The 21,437-nt window shown below is 36.5% G+C and overlaps 1 protein-coding gene and 1 pseudogene across 5 annotated transcripts in view; one reads left to right on the top strand and one right to left on the bottom strand.

Annotated features, from left to right (window-relative positions):
- The window catches only part of Fgf13 (fibroblast growth factor 13), a 539,487-nt gene that overhangs the window by 352,454 nt on the left and 165,596 nt on the right, over positions 1-21,437 (bottom strand). The gene's annotated exons all lie outside the window — the stretch shown is intronic.
- On the top strand, positions 6,212-7,374 carry LOC141419537 (neuromodulin-like; annotated as a pseudogene).

The following is a 21,437-nucleotide window of genomic DNA, read 5'->3' as shown; positions in this document are numbered from 1 at the left end:
TGAATCAGAGTAATTTATTCAGTTCCGTGCAGTGTTCATCTCAGCTGAGTTATGCGTAATTTTTTGGACATGGCCCTTTAAATATTTTATGAACTGACATAATGTGAAAGTGAGGTCACTTATCATTGAGAGATATTACTGTATATTACGTTTGTATTTCACAGAATTGGACTTTTAAATGCATTATGGATTCTGATTAGTGATTATTTCACTTCAAAATTCTACCCTCAACTTTTAAAATCTGAGTCTACAGAAGACAGAAAATTTTCCTTGTTTCTGTATCCTCAATGTTTGCCCCACTCCCTGGAACATTATAGGTCCTTAACAATTTCATGTTTGATGCATGAATGTCACTTATTACATTTGGTGGTGGTGGCAGCATAATCCATTTCCCTGTCCTGTGTGTACACGTGAGTGACAGACCTTCAGCTGGAGTAACAGTCCTGGCTGTGACTTACTCCACTCCAAAAAGGAAGAGTAACTTATCTAATTAGTAGGACACATCCACTGAACTATGCTTCTCAATTAGGGAAAGCTAATGAATATCAAAAGGCCACAAGTACATAAAACAATTGGGTGATTCTAAAACAGAATTACCACATAACTCACAAATTCCATTCTAGGCACCTGCCTATCTATAGTTACAGTAAGGTACACTTGACAATTGTTTTATTGCTAAGAGAGTAGATTTAAACATAAACATTCATAGCAACACTAGTCACAATAACCAAAGTGTTGAAACAGCCCAAAATGTTCATCAACAGGTGAATGTATGATCAAAATGTGTGACATCCATGCAATGGAAACATTATTCAGTCATGAAAATGAATGAAACACTAGTACATGCTAAAACATGAATGAACTCTTGAAAACATGCTAACTGAAAGAAGCCAGACACAGGATACAACATACTGTGTGATTCTGTTCATATGAAATTTCCAGAATAGGCAAATTCATGAGGAGAAAATAGATTAGTGGTTGTCAGGGAGGGAAAGTTGGAGAGTTAGGTGGGTCTGGCTACATTTTGAGGAGGTAAAGATGTAGTAGAACTATACAGAGATGGTGATTACACTAAATGCCACTGAAATGCGCACTTAGAAGATTAAAAAGGTAAATTTTATGTTATGCATATCTTAACTCCAATTTTTTAAAGGCCACAAAAGTATAGGGGTTCATTCTTTTCTGTCCCTTTCGATCCAGGACTAGTAAAAGCCGGCAACTGGATAAACGTAGTGGCCCCTTTGGGCTCACCCTTTCCCTAGCATCTGCTGTCCCAAGTATCTAGACTTAAAGCACTTAGGGGATGCAGTATATCAAAAGCATTAACAAACTCTCTCATGCTACATCTACAGCTAAATTCTCTTATCAGCCTTATTCATAATAGTGTTGGCATTGTGTGTCCATCTGTCTGCCTCTTCAAGCTTATTTCTCAACGAACTTTTTAACTTGGAGAGGAGAAACTAGAACACTACTGATTGGCATTCCCTGCCTCCGTCAACAAAATTAAAAAACCTAACACGCCTGGCTCCTGTGGCTTCATCCAATTGTATCCTTTAAAGGTTGAAGCATAAAGAGCTAAAGACAGAGCACGGATGACAAGGCCCCTCCTCCACTAGAGCCCAGCACCTCTACTACTCCGATAGTAGAACAACGAGGAAGACAACTCGTGTGCCTTCAGATACCGAGGCACTACGCACATTGTCCTTCATTCTCCATTCTTATAGATTCATGATTCTAGCTCCTCATGTATCCACCTGGTGGGATCTGAGCAATATACCCATGGTATATTGGTGTCCCTGTGAGTAAGTGGTAAGTGACAAGCAACAGATGGAACTTCCTGACAACTTGAAGTACTCTTCAGACTAGAATGGCCATCAGCTGATGTCCATCACCAACCGCCTCCCAGTACGTCATTTTCTTAATGATCAAAGTGTCACTCTAACTATGCCACTACCTAGCACATCGTGCCCACTTTTGAGAGTGCAAGATTCAGCACCTATTTTTTGAAGCATTATGGTATTTATTATTTCTATTACTTGTTCTGTCATGATAATTTTGTTACCTAACAAAGGTTAAACCTCTAGACTCATGGTACCTTTAAACAGTTTAACTATTTCTGGTGTGCAAGGTGATGTTTCATATATGTATACATTGTTCAGTGAGTAAATAAAGCTAATTCACCTCCTTGTCACATACTTATCACGTTTTATGAGGAGAAGACTTAAAATCCACTCTCTCAGCAGCTGTTAAGAATATAGTACATTATTGTAACTATAGTAACCATGCTGTCCAATAGACCTCCAGAACAAATGGCACCTTTGCCACTTTTGAACTGCATGACCAAGGACAAGTCACTCAAATTCACCGAACCTCAGTTTCCCCACCTATAAAGTGGAGAAATGAGCATTACATACCTTATTACTAGGAGGCTTCAGTGAGTATGTACATTAATTCCATGTTGTTGCACAGTTCCTGGCACATGGTGTATGGTCATGACTTACAGCTTACCCTGAAATGGTTTTGCTATCTTCTGGATCTTAGTTGCATTAAAAAGGATTTATTATTTTTTGTTTTAATGACAGTAATACTGATCTTCATCTTTTTTTGCCTCATTATCATCTTTCTGACAATACAGGAGTAATTAAAGTAAAAGTGATAAGGTTCCCTTCCCTCATTCCAGACCCTGATGTAAGTACCACCAGCAGTTACATATCTATTCTTTCCATACACATAAACAAAATCATATGTCCATATTTTGGTTCACATTTTAACAAAATGGGATCCTGCTATATATGTAATTGTAAAATTTTCTTGTTTGATTTGATTGTATATCTTGCACATTTTGAAGTGTTAGATAGATTTCTTCACTAGCTGCATATAACTACAAGGTAGGAAATTACTACAATGTATTCAACTATTTTCTATAGATGGCCATGTAGGTTCCTTCCAATTTAATATTCCAAATAAATATTTTGACAATTTTTATGCAAATATATTTTATGGGACGATGTTTCTATCCAATATTTTCCAGAAGTAAGATAACTTGATCAAAGCATGCATGCATTTAGAAGGTAATAAAGACTGCTACGTTAATCTCTGCTGCAGAATATAGTCATTTGTGCCCCCACTAGTAATGCAGGAGAGGTTTTTTTGCTCCACATCTTTGCCAAATGCAACTGTTATACCTCTGTTTTATTAGTACCAATATAATGATATCTCATTATGATTTGCGGTTACCTGATGATAAGTGGAATTTAGAACCTTTTCATATTTGTATTTTTCTATTGATGGCCATTCAGGTTCCTTTTGCTTTTTAAAAATATCCCAAATAATGCCTTAACAAATGTATACTCTCCATGAGTGATGATATGATGGTAATCCCAGCTATCCTACAGGTTCTTGAGGCAGAGATCAGGAGGATCATGGTCCAAGGACAGCCCAGGGAAAGAAAAAGTTAGCAACACCCAACATCAACTAATAAACTAGGCATGGTGGCATATGCCTGTAATTCCAACTTTTGGAGTGACTTTAAGTAGGGGTACCCTAATCCAAAGCTGGCCTGGGCAACAAAAGTGAGACCTTATTTGAAAATTAAATGAAGGAAAAAAAAGTGCTGAGGGCATGGTTCAAGTGATAGAGCTCCTGTCTAGCAAGCATGAGGCCCTGAGCTCAAACCTCAGTATTATCAAAAATAAATAAATAGACTTCAAATCCTCTGTTCATTTATCCATTAGGAAATTCTTTTTTCTTATGAATTTGTAGGAGTGTTTTGTATATTAGCAACAACAACCTTTTTTCTGTCACACATATGCAAATGTTTTCTCCACATTGGTTCATTTTATGTAATTAATTCTATCAAGTTTTTTAAAGTATGAATCCATGTCTTACTTAAGAAATATCACCGGATAGTTGCATGCAGGTTTTCTCACAGTTTTCTAGTACCATGATAGCTTTTTTTTTACATTTTGCCTTTAATTTATCAGAATTTACATTTATTGATGTTGTGAAAAAGCAGTTCTATTTTTATTCTTTTCTAACACCATATATTGAGAAAGCCACTCTTTCTCTACTTACTTCAATAACACCTTTATCATACAGCAGGTTCCCATATATGCTTATATCTGTTTTCTCCATTCTATCACACTGATTTATTTGTCCACATTTGGACCAATGTAATATTTATTTTCTTATATTTAATTTCGTATCTAATAAGGTAACTTCTTCTTCATTCTCCTTTTTTTTCCACAGTACTGGGAATTGGACTCAGGGTCTTATGCTGGGTAGGTAAGTACTCTACCTTTTATGCCCCAAGTCCTTTGCTTTGCATATATGGTCTTGTGTTTTTGCCCTGGCTAGCTTTAGACCATGATCCTCCTAACTCCACCACCTGAGCGGCTGGGATTTTAAGAATGCACCACTGTATCCAGTCTTCTCATTCTTCTTTTTAAAAAGATTTCCCTAACAATTCTAGCACTTTTGTTTTTCCATATGAATTCTAGAACCATGATTTCACTTTTTAAAAATTTGAGTATTTACTATAATAATTCTTGCTGTGCAGACACACATGGTATATCTTTCACTTTATAGAGGTCTTATTCCTTACTATCAAATAAAATGTAAGTTTTCACAGAGACTGTATCTTTCCAATTAATCCTATTCCTAGGTAACTTTTTAAATTACCACCATATTTGTGAATGGGATTTTATCCTGCTTATAAGTCATTAGTATGAGCATAAATAAAATAAAGTTTTTAAATATATATTTTGCATTATGCCACCTTATTAAGTTGTTCTTCATTCTAATGATTTTATAGTTGAGTCTCTTGGACTTTATAGATATACACTATAATATGAAAAGAATAATTTTGTCTTATTTTGTATTTATCAAACTGATTTCTTTTCCTTGATATTAATGACAACCTGCAAAACAATGTTGAAATGTAGTAATAATGGGAGAATCCCTGTCATCTTCCTAATTTTAATAGAATGCCATTTGTATTTTTCCATTTGTTATGATGTTTACTATTGTTTTATGATAAATATGCTTCATTGTATTTAAGAAGTACTTTTCTATTCCCTCTTTATTTACCATTGAGCATTTATTCTAATGTTTAAAACTCTATTATTTTCTTTTTTCTGTATCTACAGATTACATGGTTTTTTTCCAACTCTATCATAGTGAATGCTTTATTACATTAATAATTGGCAATTGTTGAACCAGCCTTGCATTCCTAACATAAACTTAACTTTATAATTAAAATTTTCTGGTTACTCCTTCCCTCCAATGGTCCCTTTTCTCTGCCCAATTGTCATCCTGACTCCATGGAGATGAATGAGCTAATGAGAACCTAATGTTTGACAATGGCAAAAACTTGGCTGATGTACTGCCCCTTCCCTTTCTGGTCTCCACACTGAGTAGCGTGCCTCTTCTTTGCAATAATTGGCTTTTTCCAGTTGCAAAGTTGTTATGAGTCACATGGGCATCAGACAGAGGTTGGTCTGGGTTTGCTGTTATCTGTTTATGCAGATGTTATTTTTATATTGCTGACTAAATAACTTTTCATACATCAGTCATATCTGGCACAGATGGCAATGAATTTTGGAATCCCTTGACATTTTCTTCTGATTCCTGAGATCTGTACATTTCTATAACTGGAAGTCTAGAGAACAATCTGGGCCACTTTTGGACAAAACTGGCATCAACATTTGGGATGGATGGGTCATGGGTCATAGCCCAATCAAGTAAAATCACCTCCTTCTTCATATAATAACATATAATTCTTGGGTAACATTAAACATTATATTATTCAAGTGACCCTCAACCCTGATTATGCTTAAGAATCTCTGGAGGGCTTTCTTCAGAGGGAGAGGTGTCAAGAAATATTTTTCTTTTAAGACTTACAGGAGATTAAAATACACTCTAGCATTAAAGATGTTTTTTATCCACTGTTTGACTGTAACAAAATTCAGCTGATGATAACGGCTGTCTGTGGGAAACACATCTAGTACTTTGGGAACTAACAACTGCAGGTTTTGGATTGTGTCTAACATTCATTCAACAATATGCCAAAAGACGAAGCTACATTTTAAAATATCTGTCCAGAATTCTGAGAAAGAGACCGAGAGAGAGGGAAGAAAAAGATAAAGATACAAAGATTGGGAGGGGGTTGGAGAAGAGGGACAAGGAGAGAGAAGAGGAGAGGAGGAAGACAACGTGGAGGAGAGGAGAGAAGAGGGGAGAGAGAGAGAGAGCGCGCGCATGTGCGATGAACAATAGCTGTGGACCTTACAGTTGCTGCTAACTGCCCTGGTGTGTGTGTGAGGGAGAGAAAGAGAGGGAGGGAGAGAGAGTTAGTATGCTAGCCCGAGAGAGCAAGTGAGCAAGCCAGCAGAAAAGAGGTGGAGAGGGGGAAATAGAAAGAGAGAGGAGGAAAGGAGAGAAGGCAGGAAGAAGGCAAGGGAGGATACAACCATGCTGTGCTGTATGAGAAGAAGCAAACAGGTTGAAAAAAATGATGAGGACCAGAAGATTGAAGAAGATGGTATCAATCCGGAAGATAAAGCTCACAAGGCCGCAACCAGAATTCAGGCTAGCTTCCGTGGCCACACAACAAGGAAAAAGCTCCAAGGCGAGAAGAAGGGCGATGCTGCTGAGGCCGAGGGAACGAGAAGAAGGATGAAGCCCCCATGGCTGATGGCGTGGAGAAGAAGGAGGGAGAAGGCCCGGCCACGGCCCCAAGGCCGAGGACAGCGGCCCGGCTGGAGATGCTCCTTCGAGGAGAAGAAGGGGAGGGCGCCCCGATGCTGCTCCGGACCCGCGGCCCCCCAGGCTCCTGCGCCCTCAGAGGAGAAGGCCGGCTCTGCTGACACAGAAAGTGCCACTAAAGCTTCCACTGACACCTCGCCGTCCTCCAAGGCCGAAGATGTCCCAGCCAAGGAGGAGCCTAAACAATCCCACGTGCCTGCTGCTGTCGCTGCTGCTGTCACCACCCTGCTGCAGGGGACGCTGCCGCCAAGGCCACAGCCCAGCCTCTGAGACCGCGGAGAGCAGCCAAGCCAAGAGAAGACAGATGCAGGAGATGGAACCAAACCTAAGGAAAGTGCCCGGCAGGATGAGGGTAAAGAAGAAGAACGCCAGGCTGACCAAGAACATGCTTGAACTTTAAGAAATGGCTTTCCACGTCCCCACCCCCACTCCTGAACCCTGTCTCTCCTGCCCTCTCTCAATTCCACTCTGAAGTTTCCCTTCCTATCCTGCTCACATCTGTGAGTCTGTCCTCTCCCACCCACTAGCCCTCTTTCTCTCTGTGTGGCAAACATTTAAAAAAAAAAAAGCAGGAAAGATCCCAAGTCAAACAGTGTGGCTTAAACATTTTTGTTTCTTGGTGTTGTTATGGCAAGTTTTTGGTAATGATGATCCAATCATTTTGGGAAATTCTTGCACTGTATCCCAGTTTTTTGATCTGGTGCGTGTGGTCCTGTGGGAGTTCACTTTCCTCTCTGTCTCTCTCTGTTCCAAGTGTGTGTGCAATGTTCCGTTCATCTGAGGAGTCCAAAATATTGAGTGAATTCAAAACCATTTTTGTTTCCTCCTTTTCAATGTGATGGAATGAACAAAAAGGAAAAAAATTTAAAACCCAGTTTGTTTTAAAAATAAATAAAAAAGCAAATGTGCCAATTAGCGTAAAAATAAAATAAAATATCTGTCCAGACAAAGAAAGGTTACATGATTATAAAAGCTCAAATGTGGTCCTCAGAACACTTCAAAGAACATGTGCACTAGAATGTTATGTGTATTTTTTATTAACTAAATTATATTGAGTAAAACTAAAAAAAAACCAAAAAACAAAAAAAAAAACAAACCCCAGTACCACAATAAAAGAGTTTACAACAACAGATAGTCACATATCTCTTCACCATGTTTTTCACTTTTCTGGAATAATTCCTCCCAAGTTATATCCAAGCTTATTTTATCATTCACTTAATACATGTACAGCCAGCAATGTGCTAGGCTCTGGCATGCCACATGAAATACAAACATGCTGTAAAGGCAATGCATCTAATAGGAGAGAGACAAATATTAACAAATCAGTAGGATCCAATGAGATAAGGTACAATAAAAGAAGAAGGCACACAATCCATAACCTCTAAGTTTTCCCCTTCAGTGGACATCTTTGATACAGCAATTGATTTTCCTTCTCTCGTCTTAAACAGGGGCCTCAACTAAACCAATATTCTTTCAAAACTCTACTTTCAAAATATAACATACCAAGACTAGTTCATCTTCTCTCAATCCTCAGCAGCACGTAACAGAGCCTTACTGTAATTCGGTACATGCCTTGTCTATATTCTGGATTGTATGAACGCAATCAAATATCAAAAGCATTAGAACCTACAGAGGTAAAGAGCAAAGCAAAAATGGATGAATGAATAGGTAAATAAAGAGGCTGAAAATGGAGAATTGCACATAAAAGCATCCCTGGTGCCACAAAGTTCTCTCCTTCAAGTAAAATGGCACTAATAGCACCACTGTCTCTCAGAGGGAGGCCACTATATTTTAAAATAGAATGCATAACACACCTCCAGCTTATTTTCTGGGAGATATTGGGTACATTCTGACAAAAATCTAGTATTTTCTTTTGTGTAATTGTTTTTTGGTCACTTGGAAATACAATAGCTCAGAAGAACCATTTTCAGTCATAATTGATTCAGATTGCCTGAAATATCTCTATGCCTCAAATAAATCAATCATTGCCATATGTGTATAAAAATTGGACAATACTTCATGCACACTACTCTCTGGCTCTTCCTCATGATAGTCTTTGCATGAGTGTAAGAAGCACTGTCTTAAATCCAAATATTTCACTGTCTGATTCAGTAAACTTTTAACTATAGCATAACTGGGAAATGGCACATATGGGTGAATGAAAAGTCACCCACCAAATATACTTCCAGCCTTATTAGATATACCACACATAGAAGAAGCAAGCAAACAGCAAAATGGCAGTGAGTCAAATTTGACCTTTCTCTGATGATTCAGAAACTGTGGAATTAAGTGATTCAGGTATAAGTGTACCTAAGAAGCTTGGTAGGTCATTTATCACTGGACATATCTAGAATCCGATGTTTAGCCTAAGTGTTTTGACTAAACTACTCTTTGGATGAGGAAAGTGAAGTCTAGAACATCAAAGTGACTCACTCAGATTCTCACAATAAAGCAGAAACTTATTTAGAACTACAAGCCAGGTGTCCCAACTCCCAAGCACAGGGCATTTTCCCACCCTATCAGTCTGTTACTGCAGTTTCTCTTACCATATATTTGCCCTGGAAAATAAGATATAGCACTGGTTGGTCAGATATCCATCCATGTTAACCATGTCACTGATTGAAGCTTTATTCTGAAAGCTCTTCCAGAAAAACTAGATCTTTCTCTTGTTTTATGGCATGAATCTGAGAGCAGGGTATCCAAAATCCAGGAATGGATATAAATTTATAAGTCTCTAAAGGTTTCTTTCTTTTTTATCATGAAAGACCCCAAGTAGCCTCAGCAATCCTGAGCAAAAGAACAAAGTACAGGTCTCATATTACTACAAAGCTATAGTAACCAAATCAATATGGTGCTGGCATTAAAACCCTCACATAGATCAAAGGAACAGAATAGAAAACCCAGAAACTGATCTATATACACACAACCAATTAACTTTTTACAAAGACTCTAAGAACATACATTGGAGAAAGACAGACTTAAGCAATGGTGCTGGCTAGGCACAGTGGCTCACATCTATAATCCCAGGTACTTGGAAGGCAGTGATTGGGAGGATTGTGGTTGAAGACAAAAAGTTAACAAGACCTCCATATCAATCAATTAGCTGGGTGTGATGGTGCACATCTGTATTCCCAGTTACACAGGAGGCTGTATGTAGAAAGAACTTTGTCTGAGGCTAGTCCTAGGCCTAAACACAAGACCCTATCTGAAAAATGGCAAAAGCAAAAAAGGGCTGTGGATGCAGCTCAAGTGGTAGAGTACCTGCCTAGTAAGCACAAGGCCCTGAGTTCCATCCCTAGTAGCAACTTAAAGAAAAGAAATAGTGCAGGCAAAAATCAGATATGCATATACACAGAAGAATGAAATAATATCCTTTCCTCTCTCACCATCCACAAAAATCAACTCAGAGACCTAAATCATAAATCTGACACCATGAAACAGCTATGAGAAAACAAGGAAAACTTCAAGACATTAGTATAGCCAACGATTTTTAAGACAAGACCTCAAAACCACAAGCAACAAAGGCAAAATAAACAAATGGGGTTATATCAAACTAAGAAACTTCATGTACAGCAAAGGAAACCACAGAGTGAAGAGATGACTGACAGAATGACAGAAAATATTTTCAAACTATTCTGAAACTTTACTTCTAATATTTACTTAGCTAGCAGGACTTGCTTTGGGGTTCCTAGCTTTATGTGATATGCGATATATTGGTAATTACATTTAAACATTCTTTCCAATCTTGTTAGTCTTGATTAATATAGAAAACTATACCATTGGCAGTAATGCTTATTTATAAAAATCTTAAGTTAAAATAATAAAAATAGAATGTGGCATGTTTAAATAGGGAAACATTTTCACACCATACACACTCATGCAAAGCTATCACACAAATACAGAGTTAGAAATCAATGAGTCTGTTTTTTCAATAATGAATGATGAGTTTAGGATTTGGGAGGGAAGGAGTCAGCAAAGCCCACTACTGTTATCCCTAGTTCACAGCTTTCTCTACCAAGAGTCATACAGTTGGTACCAAACAAAGAAAACCTATTAGCACTAGGTGCTTTACACAAATTATTTCTCTGAACTAAGTTTCTTTTATTTGGAGTAAGGGTACTAGAAACCAGTGGGTCAAGCACTGAAACCTGGATATCCAGTCAGTGTGTTAGTGTCCCCATCAGATGAGCAGGGACAAGGACATGGACCCAAGGCAGTCTCTACACAACGAGGATTAGAAAGTTCATGTTTATAGCATTTCTCCTAATCTTCTTTGAAAAAATATAAACTCCGTGCAATTACAGAGCATTGTTATTACAAGGGATTTTGAAAATTGCTGAATGTACTTTCAACTCAAAAGATTGTGCTGGGAATCGTTTTAATTCAGATTCTCATTTGGTATGAAAGCAAAAAACATATTTTTTAAAAGATTTCTTTCTCTGCTCTAAGTGGTTATGAGTAATTATGTGGGTATAAGTCTTCTTAATTCTTTCTGAGCTTTTTGAAATTCTTAATCATGATCAGAGTGTAAAACAGAACACTTAAAACTGTATCTGGTGAAAAGTCACTTTAAGTTTACTTTCTCTGGCTTAAATGATAGTAGTTCTCAATGATGGAGCATGAAAACGTTCAATGAGAGGAGAGCTCTTTCTTTGACTTCCAATTTAAGCCCTGGAATTAGTTTTTTTCCTTCTAAAAATTAATTTCAATCTCTGCAAATTAACAGTAAAGAACAAGCAAAGATAAGTGGAGGAAATTGTCTGGGGAGATAGAAAATACCCTGGAATGGCAGACAGACTTGCCCACTAAGTGGAGGTCAACTGGCCACAAACATTCCCTTCTATAAGTTCCGACGTTCTCGTCTATAAAATGATGAGATTAGGTAAATGGCCAATAAGACCCTCCAGATATTTGGATGCAAAGATTCTATAAAATATGAAGTATAGAGTTACTGGTAAAATACCATAAATCTGCAAAGGTTCCTTAGGAGCCTTTTGTGTCAGGCTTGTGCTGAAAGGCATAAAAGAAAGGGATCTTTAGGGCAAAGCCACCAAATGAAGACCAGTTAAAGAAGAGTTAGAGAAGATTTTGCAGTAGAAGTGGCATCTAAGCTAAATCTTGGAGGACCTCTGCATGCTCTAGAAAAGATAGGGAAATAGTGCTCCAATTAAGGCCCTACATTGAAAATGGCCAAGATTAATTAATTGACAGATGTTAACCTTGGAGTTATTTTCTGAGTATCACAACGATATATAAGAACCAACAAAAAGCAACAGCAACAACAAAACCCCATATACTTCCCACTAGAGTGGCTAAAATTAAAAACACTGAACCCACCGAATGTTGGAAAGGATGTGAAACTCTTATACACTACAGTTATAAGTGTAAAATGTTGTAGCCACATTGAAACACAGTTTTCCATATGACCCAGCAATTTTGCACTACCAGGTTTATATCAGAGAAATGAAAGCATACGTACACATAAAAACTTATGTATAAATATTCACAACATAATTACTCCTAATAGTCACAATATATAAAGAACACAAATATCCATCAATTAATGAATGGATAAGCAAATATTGCTTTATCCAAACAATGAAGTATTTATTATCTGGCAATAAGATGAATGAGTGCTCATACACGCTACAACACGGATGAACCTTGAAAACATGTAAAGTAAAGAAAGATAATCACAAAAGTTAACTTTTATATGATTCCATTTATATTAAATGTCCAGAATAGGAAAAACCAATCTCCAGTGTTTTCAAAGTTATAGCAGTTACCCTTACAGTAAGGAGTCAGCCCTGGAAGAAGGAAGGAGAAGGACTTCTGGATGTTTGTAATTTTGTCTTTCTTGATTTGGGTATTGATTAATCAATCTGATTTGTTCCATTTGGAAACATTTGATAAGGTATATGCTTAGGATTAGTGTACTTTGCTATGTGAATACCATTCTCCTAAAAAACTTCACCAAAATAAAATCTAAAGATGTTATTTGTAATTCAGCTGTTTCTATCTTCTGCAGAAATATTCACTCTATATAATCAAATACCTGCATATTCCTGAATGCTGTGTTGAACACAAAAACAGAAAGGAGCAGTGTAACTTTGATGTAATTTTCTTCCCTTACTCCCTGGAAGGACTTCAAACATTTTTAAGATCGTAAATAGCAGGTATCCTATGGCTGGCACTCTGGGTATACAAAGAGTACAGACATTTTAAATATAAAAGGCAATTTTTCCTATAAACTGAATACTTTCTTCATGAAAGCTCTTTTCTGGTAGCTTTTTTCTTTCCATTCATTTTTCTTTTCTTCCTTTCTTCTTTATTTCCACCCATTTACCTACTTATTTGACAAATACTGATTTCCAAGCCTCCACATCCATAGATCTAGATGTACAGATGACTAAAATGTCCTTTTCTAGACAGTGGACTGGGTCCATTTCCTATATTAGTTACCGAATTGACCGTTTGGTGAATGATATTAAAAGTGTCCACACACATATTCCCAATAGAGTAGGAGAAGCATGCAACATAAGGTAGGAAAATATTCACAAACCAATAACTATATCTGTTATGGTTCAAATCTAAACATGTGCCTGGAAGGATCATGCGTACAAGATTTGGTTTACAGGTGATGGGCTTTTAAGAGGTGATTGGATCCTTGATGAATTCATTGCAGAACAGGCTATTAGGAAGTAGGTCCTGGTGGAAAAAGTAGGTCACAGGGCATCTTTGAAGCTTATATCTTGTCCCTGGCCCCTCCCTCTCTCCCTCCCTTTCCTTCCCTTTTCTTTTGTCCTCTCCCTCCCCCCTCTCACTTCCTTCAGCTCTTCTTTCTCTGATTTCTGGCTGGTATGAGGTGAGTAACTTCCCTTCATCATGTCCTCCCAATATGATGCTTCTGCCCTATCTCAGGCCTAAAAGCAATGGAGCCAGTCCACTGTGGACTAAAACCTCTGAACCAAAATAACTCCTTCCTCTTTTTATTTTCTTAGGTACTTTGTCAAAGCAACAAAAAATAACTAACACAATATCACAGTTGTTTGTTAGCACAAAGCTGCACATAAACTAATGTATAAAATAGTTGCAAGTTCCAGAATAATCAGAAAAAGCTCCAAATGAATACATAATTCAGTCATGTTTTTCCATATATGCAGAGAGGATTTCAGATCAAACACCAAAACCCATGAACCCGACCATCTAAAATGTGGCAAATGGAGCCTGGATAACCACGTGACATGAGACACTGATTTGATCTCAGTTGGCCTTCCCTTTTCCTCTCTTTAAAGTTACACTGAGTTCAATGGAATTAATCAGCAAAAAGTTACTCTTCAGAACTGCCTTCATCTTTCATGTTCTGAGACAGACAGTAAGAGGGATATGGGGGAAAGAAAAGACTTTTGAGTATCACTTTCATTATTAATACGGCCAAAAAGCCTGAAGAGTCTACAGAATTTTGAGAATTCACTTTTCTAATCTTTAACAAAACTCAACTCAAAGATAAAGTGATTTAAAAAAAAACCACTAGGCCCTTTCAAAAAATTTTCAGTGATGCATAAAGAACTGAGGAGAAAAACACAATATATGTTCTGGTTCAACTTGTAAACTCAGACTTTTAATCTAGAATCTTGAGTCATCTGACCCCTCACTCCCTACAGAAGAAAGCCACCACACAGTGTACCTGAGTCACTGCCACAATAATAGATGGTGTTTTACAGGCTTTTCTTCAAGGGTAAGAAGACTATTCTTCAAGTTAAAGAGGCCAGAAGGGTCTCTCTGCTTTATTGCTTCAGGTTTGTCAGCCACAAGGATACAGGACTAAAGTTTTCTAAGCGTCTCCCCAGGGAACTATATCAGTTGCATGTGGCACACTACAAAAAACCTTCAGAGATCCTGTAAGCATGGTCAGTTATCCTGTCTGCTTGCACAAATGTACTGCACATACGCATTTCCGGATTGCTTTGTTTACCCAACGCTATTTTCCACATTCATCTTTTTTGATGAGTATGGGTATAGTTCATTCATTTAAACCACCACATAGTCTTTCATTCTTTAAATAAGCTTGTATTTTATAATATTAATCCATTCCCATATGGACATTCATTTTAATATAGCAATAAGTGTTCTTGTTTGTGTCCCACTGTATACAAATACAAGAATTTCTCTGTGGTAAGTATCTAGAAAGATTTAGAGGATCACAATAAGGTATGTATATCTTTTTCTTTGCCACAATGCTCTCCAAAGCAGATAAATGAATTTATGCTCCCTCACAAATCCTAGGTCTCCCTGTCTTTCTTCTGTATGACCACTGGTATTCTACTTTGCAATGTTTGCTAACTTGATGATTGTGAATTATTTTGAATTTAATTCACATTTCCTTCATTACTAGTGAGACTATGAACCTTTGGTCACATATTGCTAAGTAAATCAGTGCCTTCCATAAGTTGCCTGGTCTTATCCTTTGCACATTTTTTAATGAATTGTCTTTTTCATAATGGTTTTTCACACACTTTATAGCTTCTGGATATTAATTCTTCATTAGTTATAGAAGCTAAAAATACTTTCTGCCAGCCAGTAGCGCATTATTTTGAACTTTCTTTGTGATATATTTTATCATATAAGAATTTTTATTTTTAATGAAGTCTAATTTATCAATTTTTTTCTTTTGTGATTTCTATTCTGTGGTTTTAAGGAATCTTTATCTTCAGATTATAAAGGTAGTCAACAAAACTTTGAAAAGCAAATTTTTTTGTTTTTCACATTTACATCTTTAATCCATCTTGAATTAGTGTATAGTATGGAGTGGGGTACTTTGCTTTTCTCCATATGAATAACCAATTGTCTCAGGACTATGGTTGATTAATTCATCCCTTTTTCATTAATTTACAGATGGTTCTCAGATGCTTGTTGAGTATGTCTCTGAAATTTTAGCTGTGTATTTGTCAATTCCTATTCTGAAATCTACTTTCTGTTAATACGATTTAATAATAATTCTTAATTTTTAACCAAACTGGTCTTTCCATCTCATATGAATTGGAGGATAAATTTGCCACGCTCTATAAAAACAATATGTGAGACTTGATTAGAATTGTACTGAACATCAAATTACTCAGCAGAACTGAAAAAGCTGGACATCGATCTACCATTTGATCCAGCAATACCACTCTTGGGGATATACCCAAAAGACTGTTACTCCAGAGGCACCTGCACATCCATGTTTATTGCGGCACTAGTCACAATAGCCAAGTTATGGAAACAGCCAAGATGCCCCAGCACTGACGAATGGATTAAGAAAATGTGGTATCTATACACAATGGAATTTTATGCAGCCATGAAGAAGAACGAAATGTTATCATTCGCTGGTAAATGGATGCAATTGGAGAACATCATTCTGAGTGAGGTTAGCCTGGCTCAAAAGACCAAAAATCGTATGTTCTCCCTCATATGTGGACATTAGATCAAGGGCAAACACAACAAGGGGATTGGACTATGAGCACATGATAAAAGCGAGAGCACACAAGGGAGGGGTGAGGATAGGTAAGACACCTAAAAAACTAGCTAGCATTCGTTGCCCTTAATGCAGAGAAACTAAAGCAGATACCTTAAAGCAACTGAGGGCAATAGGAAAAGGGGACCAGGAACTAGAGAAAAGGTTAGATCAAAAAGAATTAACCTAGAAGGTAACACCCACGCACAGGAAATCAATGTGAGTCAATGCCCTGTATAGCTATCCTTATCTCAACCAGCAAAACCCCTTGTTCCTTCCTATTATTGCTTATACTCTCTCTACAACAAAATTAGAGATAAGGGCAAAATAGTTTCTGCTGGGTATTGAGGGGGGGAGCGGGAGGGGGTGGAGTGGATGGTAAGGGAGGGGGTGGGGGCAGGGGGGAGAAATGAACCAAGCCTTGTATGCACATATGAATAATAAAAGAAAAATGAAAAAAAAAGAAAAAAAGAAAAAAATAAATAAAATAAAATAAAAACAAATTACTCAGCAGAGAATTGACTTCCTCATGATATTGAATCTTTCAAACCCTTAAAATGGTATCTCTTCATTTTTCATGTTTAAAATCTTCAAGAACATTTCCTATTTATTTATGTCATTTAAGTGAAATTTTATGTTTCCTTTAAAACAAAGACCTCTGTATATTTTATAAGGAATATTTCATTTTGGGTTTTACTGCAATTGTAAATGGGATTTTTCATTAAAATTTAGTAATTTATCTTGCAAATAAGCTCTAATTCTTGTAAAACTTCACAAATGGAGTAAATAAGTATGAAAATAAAGGTTCATCTAGAACTCTTGCCTCAGCCTCCTGACTAGCTGGGACTGGGCATATGTCACCTAGGACATTATTCTTTAATTCTTAAAATATTTATTTTCTTTTTGGTCTTCTCTTTTTTTTGTACATCTTTTCCTTTCCTTCAAACTTTCCAAAATACTTTTAAAAGACAATATGACTGATTTTTCAACTATTACATAATCTCATATGTAACTGTCCTGTGCAACTTGTTTTAAAATATATACATATATATATATTTCATATATATATATATACATATACATAGTGGAACAACTAATGTGTTAATGAACACATGCATTACTTCAAATATACATCATTTTGTGGTGAGAACATTTAATATCCATACTCTTAGCATCTGTCCAGAATACAATATAGTGATATTAACTAGATCTCTGGAAATTACTCCTCTGGCTAACTGAAATACCATGTCCTGTGATCAACATCTCCCTAACCTCTCACTCTTAAATGTCCCAGACCCTAGTAACCACCATTCTATTCTGTAGTTTTATAAGATCAACTTTTTAGATTCCACATGTGAAAAAGATCATATAGTATTTGTCATTTTGTGCCTGGCTTATTTCACTCAACGTAAGTCCTCAATGTTCATCCATGTTGTCACAAATGACAGGATTTTCTTCTTCCAATGGCTGAATAATATTTCATTGTGTATATATTTCACATTTTGTTAAACTATGCATCTATTGATGCACATGGATAAGTTGAATCTATATCTTGGTTGTCATTAACAATGCTGTGAACAAACACAGGAGAATCAATAGCTCTTCAATACTGATTCCATTTCCTTTGGATATATACCCAGCATTGGGATTATTGGATAATATAAGCTATACTTTTAATATTGTAGGCACACTCCATACTATTTTCCATAATGACTATATTAATTTACATTCCTAACAACAGTATACAATGGTTCCTTTTTATCTACATCCTAACCAACCTTGTTATTTTGGGACTGGGGTTTGAACTCAGGGCTTTACACTTGCAAAGATGGTGTCTACCATTTGAGTCACATCTCCAGTTCATTTTGCTTGGGGTTATTTTTGAGAAGGGGGTCTCATGAACTATTTGCCTAGACTGGTCTTAAACCACAATCCACCTGATCTCAGCCTCACAACTAGCTAGGATTACAGATATGAGCCACTGGTGCCTGCTATCTTGGCTATTTTTGAAAACAGCGATTCTAATTGAGGTGATATCTCATTGTGATTTTGATTTACAGCTCCATGATGCTTAATGATGTTGAGCATTTTTCATATATTTGGTAGCCTTTGTATATTCTCTTCATTCTGTTGAATGTTTCCTTAGCTTTTTATCTATTCTTGCTTTTGTCACCTGTACTTTTTGAGTTATAGTAAAAAAAAAAAACAATCATTGCCTCAATCAATGCCATAGAGATTGCCCCATGTGTTTTCCTGTTACTTTCATGGTTTTAGTTCTTACATTTAAGTCTTTAGTCCATCTTGAATTGATTCTTATACATAGTGTGAGATAAGGTTTTTATTACATTCTTCTACATGTGAATATCCAGTTTCCCCAGCACCATTTATTGAAAAACTGCCCTTTCCATGTTATGCATTCTTGACACTTTTGTGGACAATAAGTTGGCTATAAATGTGTGCATTTATTTCTAGGCTTTCTAGTGTGTTCCATTGGTCTATGTGTTTTTATATTAGTACTATGCTGTTTGTTTAGTAGAGCTTTGTAATATATTTTGAAATTAGATAGGGCAATGCCTCTAGCTTTGTTTATTCAGGATTATTTTGGCTAATAGAAGTCTTTTATAATTCCATACAAATTTGGGGATTTGTTTTTCATTTTTTGAAGATGCCATTGGTATTTTGATAGTGACTGAACTAATCTGTAGCTCACTTAGGTAGTATGGACATTTTAATAATATTAATTATTCCAATCCACAAACATGGAATATCCTTCCATTTATATGTGTCTTCTTCAATTTCTTTAATGGAATTCATTTAAAGAAAAAGTAACTACATGAACCTCTTGCTTGAATACACTCAGAGGAGGGAACACATTTTCCTAATAGATGTTGACACCTTTACCTTAATGAGAGAAGAGTGAATTGAATATTGAAGAAGCTGCTACCAGAAAAATCAGTGTTAAGTATTCAATTCAATTTCCTAGAAGTAGTTAAACTGAAGTCCCTATGGGCTTGGAAGAGGAACCACCAGAGAGAGATATTCTCTAAGTTCTTCCCGACAATCCTGTTCATCTTCATTTGCTTTTAATTCTAAGTTGGTAAAGTTCTGCTGAGAAGGCTTGGAAGAAAGTTAGAGCAAACATCATGGCCTAAGCATATTGTGGCAGTGTGGGATAGGGGAACAATGGTCAAATATTCCTAAAATAACTTAAAACATGAAAGAAATTGAGAAGCAAGAAGAGAAGAGAAGAGATACCAATGCACAATTATGCATGCCATATTGCTTGCTACAATTGTCTTTAATAACATTTTCTCTTTGGTTCTTACTGCAATAGAGGAGCACTATTGATTTTTATATATTGATCTTATGCCCTGAAGACTTGTTGAACTTTATATTCTATTAGTTTGTCTATTTGTCCTCTTACATCATCCATGTAGATAATCACACCACCTGTGAAAAAAACAGTATTTTTTTTCCAGCCTTATATTTTTCTTTTCCCAATGAAGTGGTTAGGACTTCACTTATAATGTAAAATAGAAATGGTGATTAGAATATTCTTGTCAGTCTTATTGTTAGCCTAGAAAGACATCTGAACATCTAGTGTTTCATCATTAGGTATAAAAGTGCTATACAGTTTTGGTAGATAGTCATTTTCAGATGAAGAATCTATGCTTTTATTTGTTAGGTAAACTTTTTGTTTTGTAATCATTAACATTAATTGAATGATTTATGTACCTACTGAGATGATAGTTAAGTTGTGTTTTCTTCTTTAATGTAGTTTATAGTTGTCAGTGTCACACTGTATGACATTTTTTTTGGCCAAACAACCTGGTCTAAAATGATACTGGCTTTTTGGTACTAGAGATTTATTTTCAATTTCAATTTTGGTATGTCTTCTCTAATTGCTGAATGCAGAGTTCTAAACATGCCGGTTTGATCCAATTTAACCATTTTATTATCCAAATCTTCTACATTTTAAATAACATTTCTTTGCTTGATCTGTTAGCTTACGAGCACAATACGCTAAAAAAAAAAAAACAAAGGCTCACTATGATGTGCACTTGTCACCTTCCCCTTATAATTCTGTCAATTTCTGCTTTGTATATTTGAAGAAAAGTTGTTAGGAGGATTGGGTTGGAGATAGTTGTTTTCTGTATGGTACTATTCTTTTTTCATTAAGTCATGTCCCTCTTTATCATTAATGATGCTTTTAGTTATTTTTGTCATACATTGCCTAAATGGGATTTTTTTTCATTTTTCTTTTATTATTCATATGTGCATACAAGGCTTGGTTCATTTCTCCCCCCTACCCCCACCCCCTGCCTTACCACCCACTCCGCCCCCTCCCTCTCCCCCCCCAATACCCAGCAGAAACTATTTTGCCCTTATTTCTAATTTTGTTGTAGAGAGAGTATAAGCAATAATAGGAAGGAACAAGGGGTTTTGCTGGTTGAGATAAGGATAGCTATACAGGGCATTGACTCACATTGATTTCCTGTGCGTGGGTGTTACCTTCTAGGTTAATTCTTTTTGATCTAACCTTTTCTCTAGTACCTGTTCCCCTTTTCCTATTGGCCTCAGTTGCTTTAAGGTATCTGCTTTAGTTTCTCTGCGTTAAGGGCAACAAATGCTAGCTAGTTTTTTAGGTGTCTTACCTATCCTCACCCCTCCCTTGTGTGCTCTCGCTTTTATCATGTGCTCATAGTCCAATCCCCTTGTTGTGTTTGCCCTTGATCTAATGTCCACATATGAGGGAGAACATACGATTTTTGGTTTTTTGAGCCTGGCTAACCTCACTCAGAATGATGTTCTCCAATTGCATCCATTTACCAGCGAATGATAACATTTCGTTCTTCTTCATGGCTGCATAAAATTCCATTGTGTATAGATACCACATTTTCTTAATCCATTCGTCAGTGCTGGGGCATCTTGGCTGTTTCCATAACTTGGCTATTGTGAATAGTGCTGCAATAAACATGGATGTGCAGGTGCCTCTGGAGTAACAGTCTTTTGGGTATATCTAAATGGGATTTTTAAATTAATATTTTTTAGATATTTATTTTTCCATCTATGTACTGTCAACATTTCTTTGTCATTATGTTTTTGTAGTACCTGGTATAATAAGCATAGAGTCAGGTTCTTTAGAAAATCCAAGCTGAAAATCTTTGTCTTAACCAGG

Source organism: Castor canadensis, chromosome X (assembly GCF_047511655.1).
Source record: "Castor canadensis chromosome X, mCasCan1.hap1v2, whole genome shotgun sequence".
Classification (NCBI taxonomy): Eukaryota; Metazoa; Chordata; class Mammalia; order Rodentia; family Castoridae; genus Castor; species Castor canadensis.
Note: the sequence above shows the minus strand (reverse complement) of the source record. Positions and strands in the feature narration are given on the sequence as shown.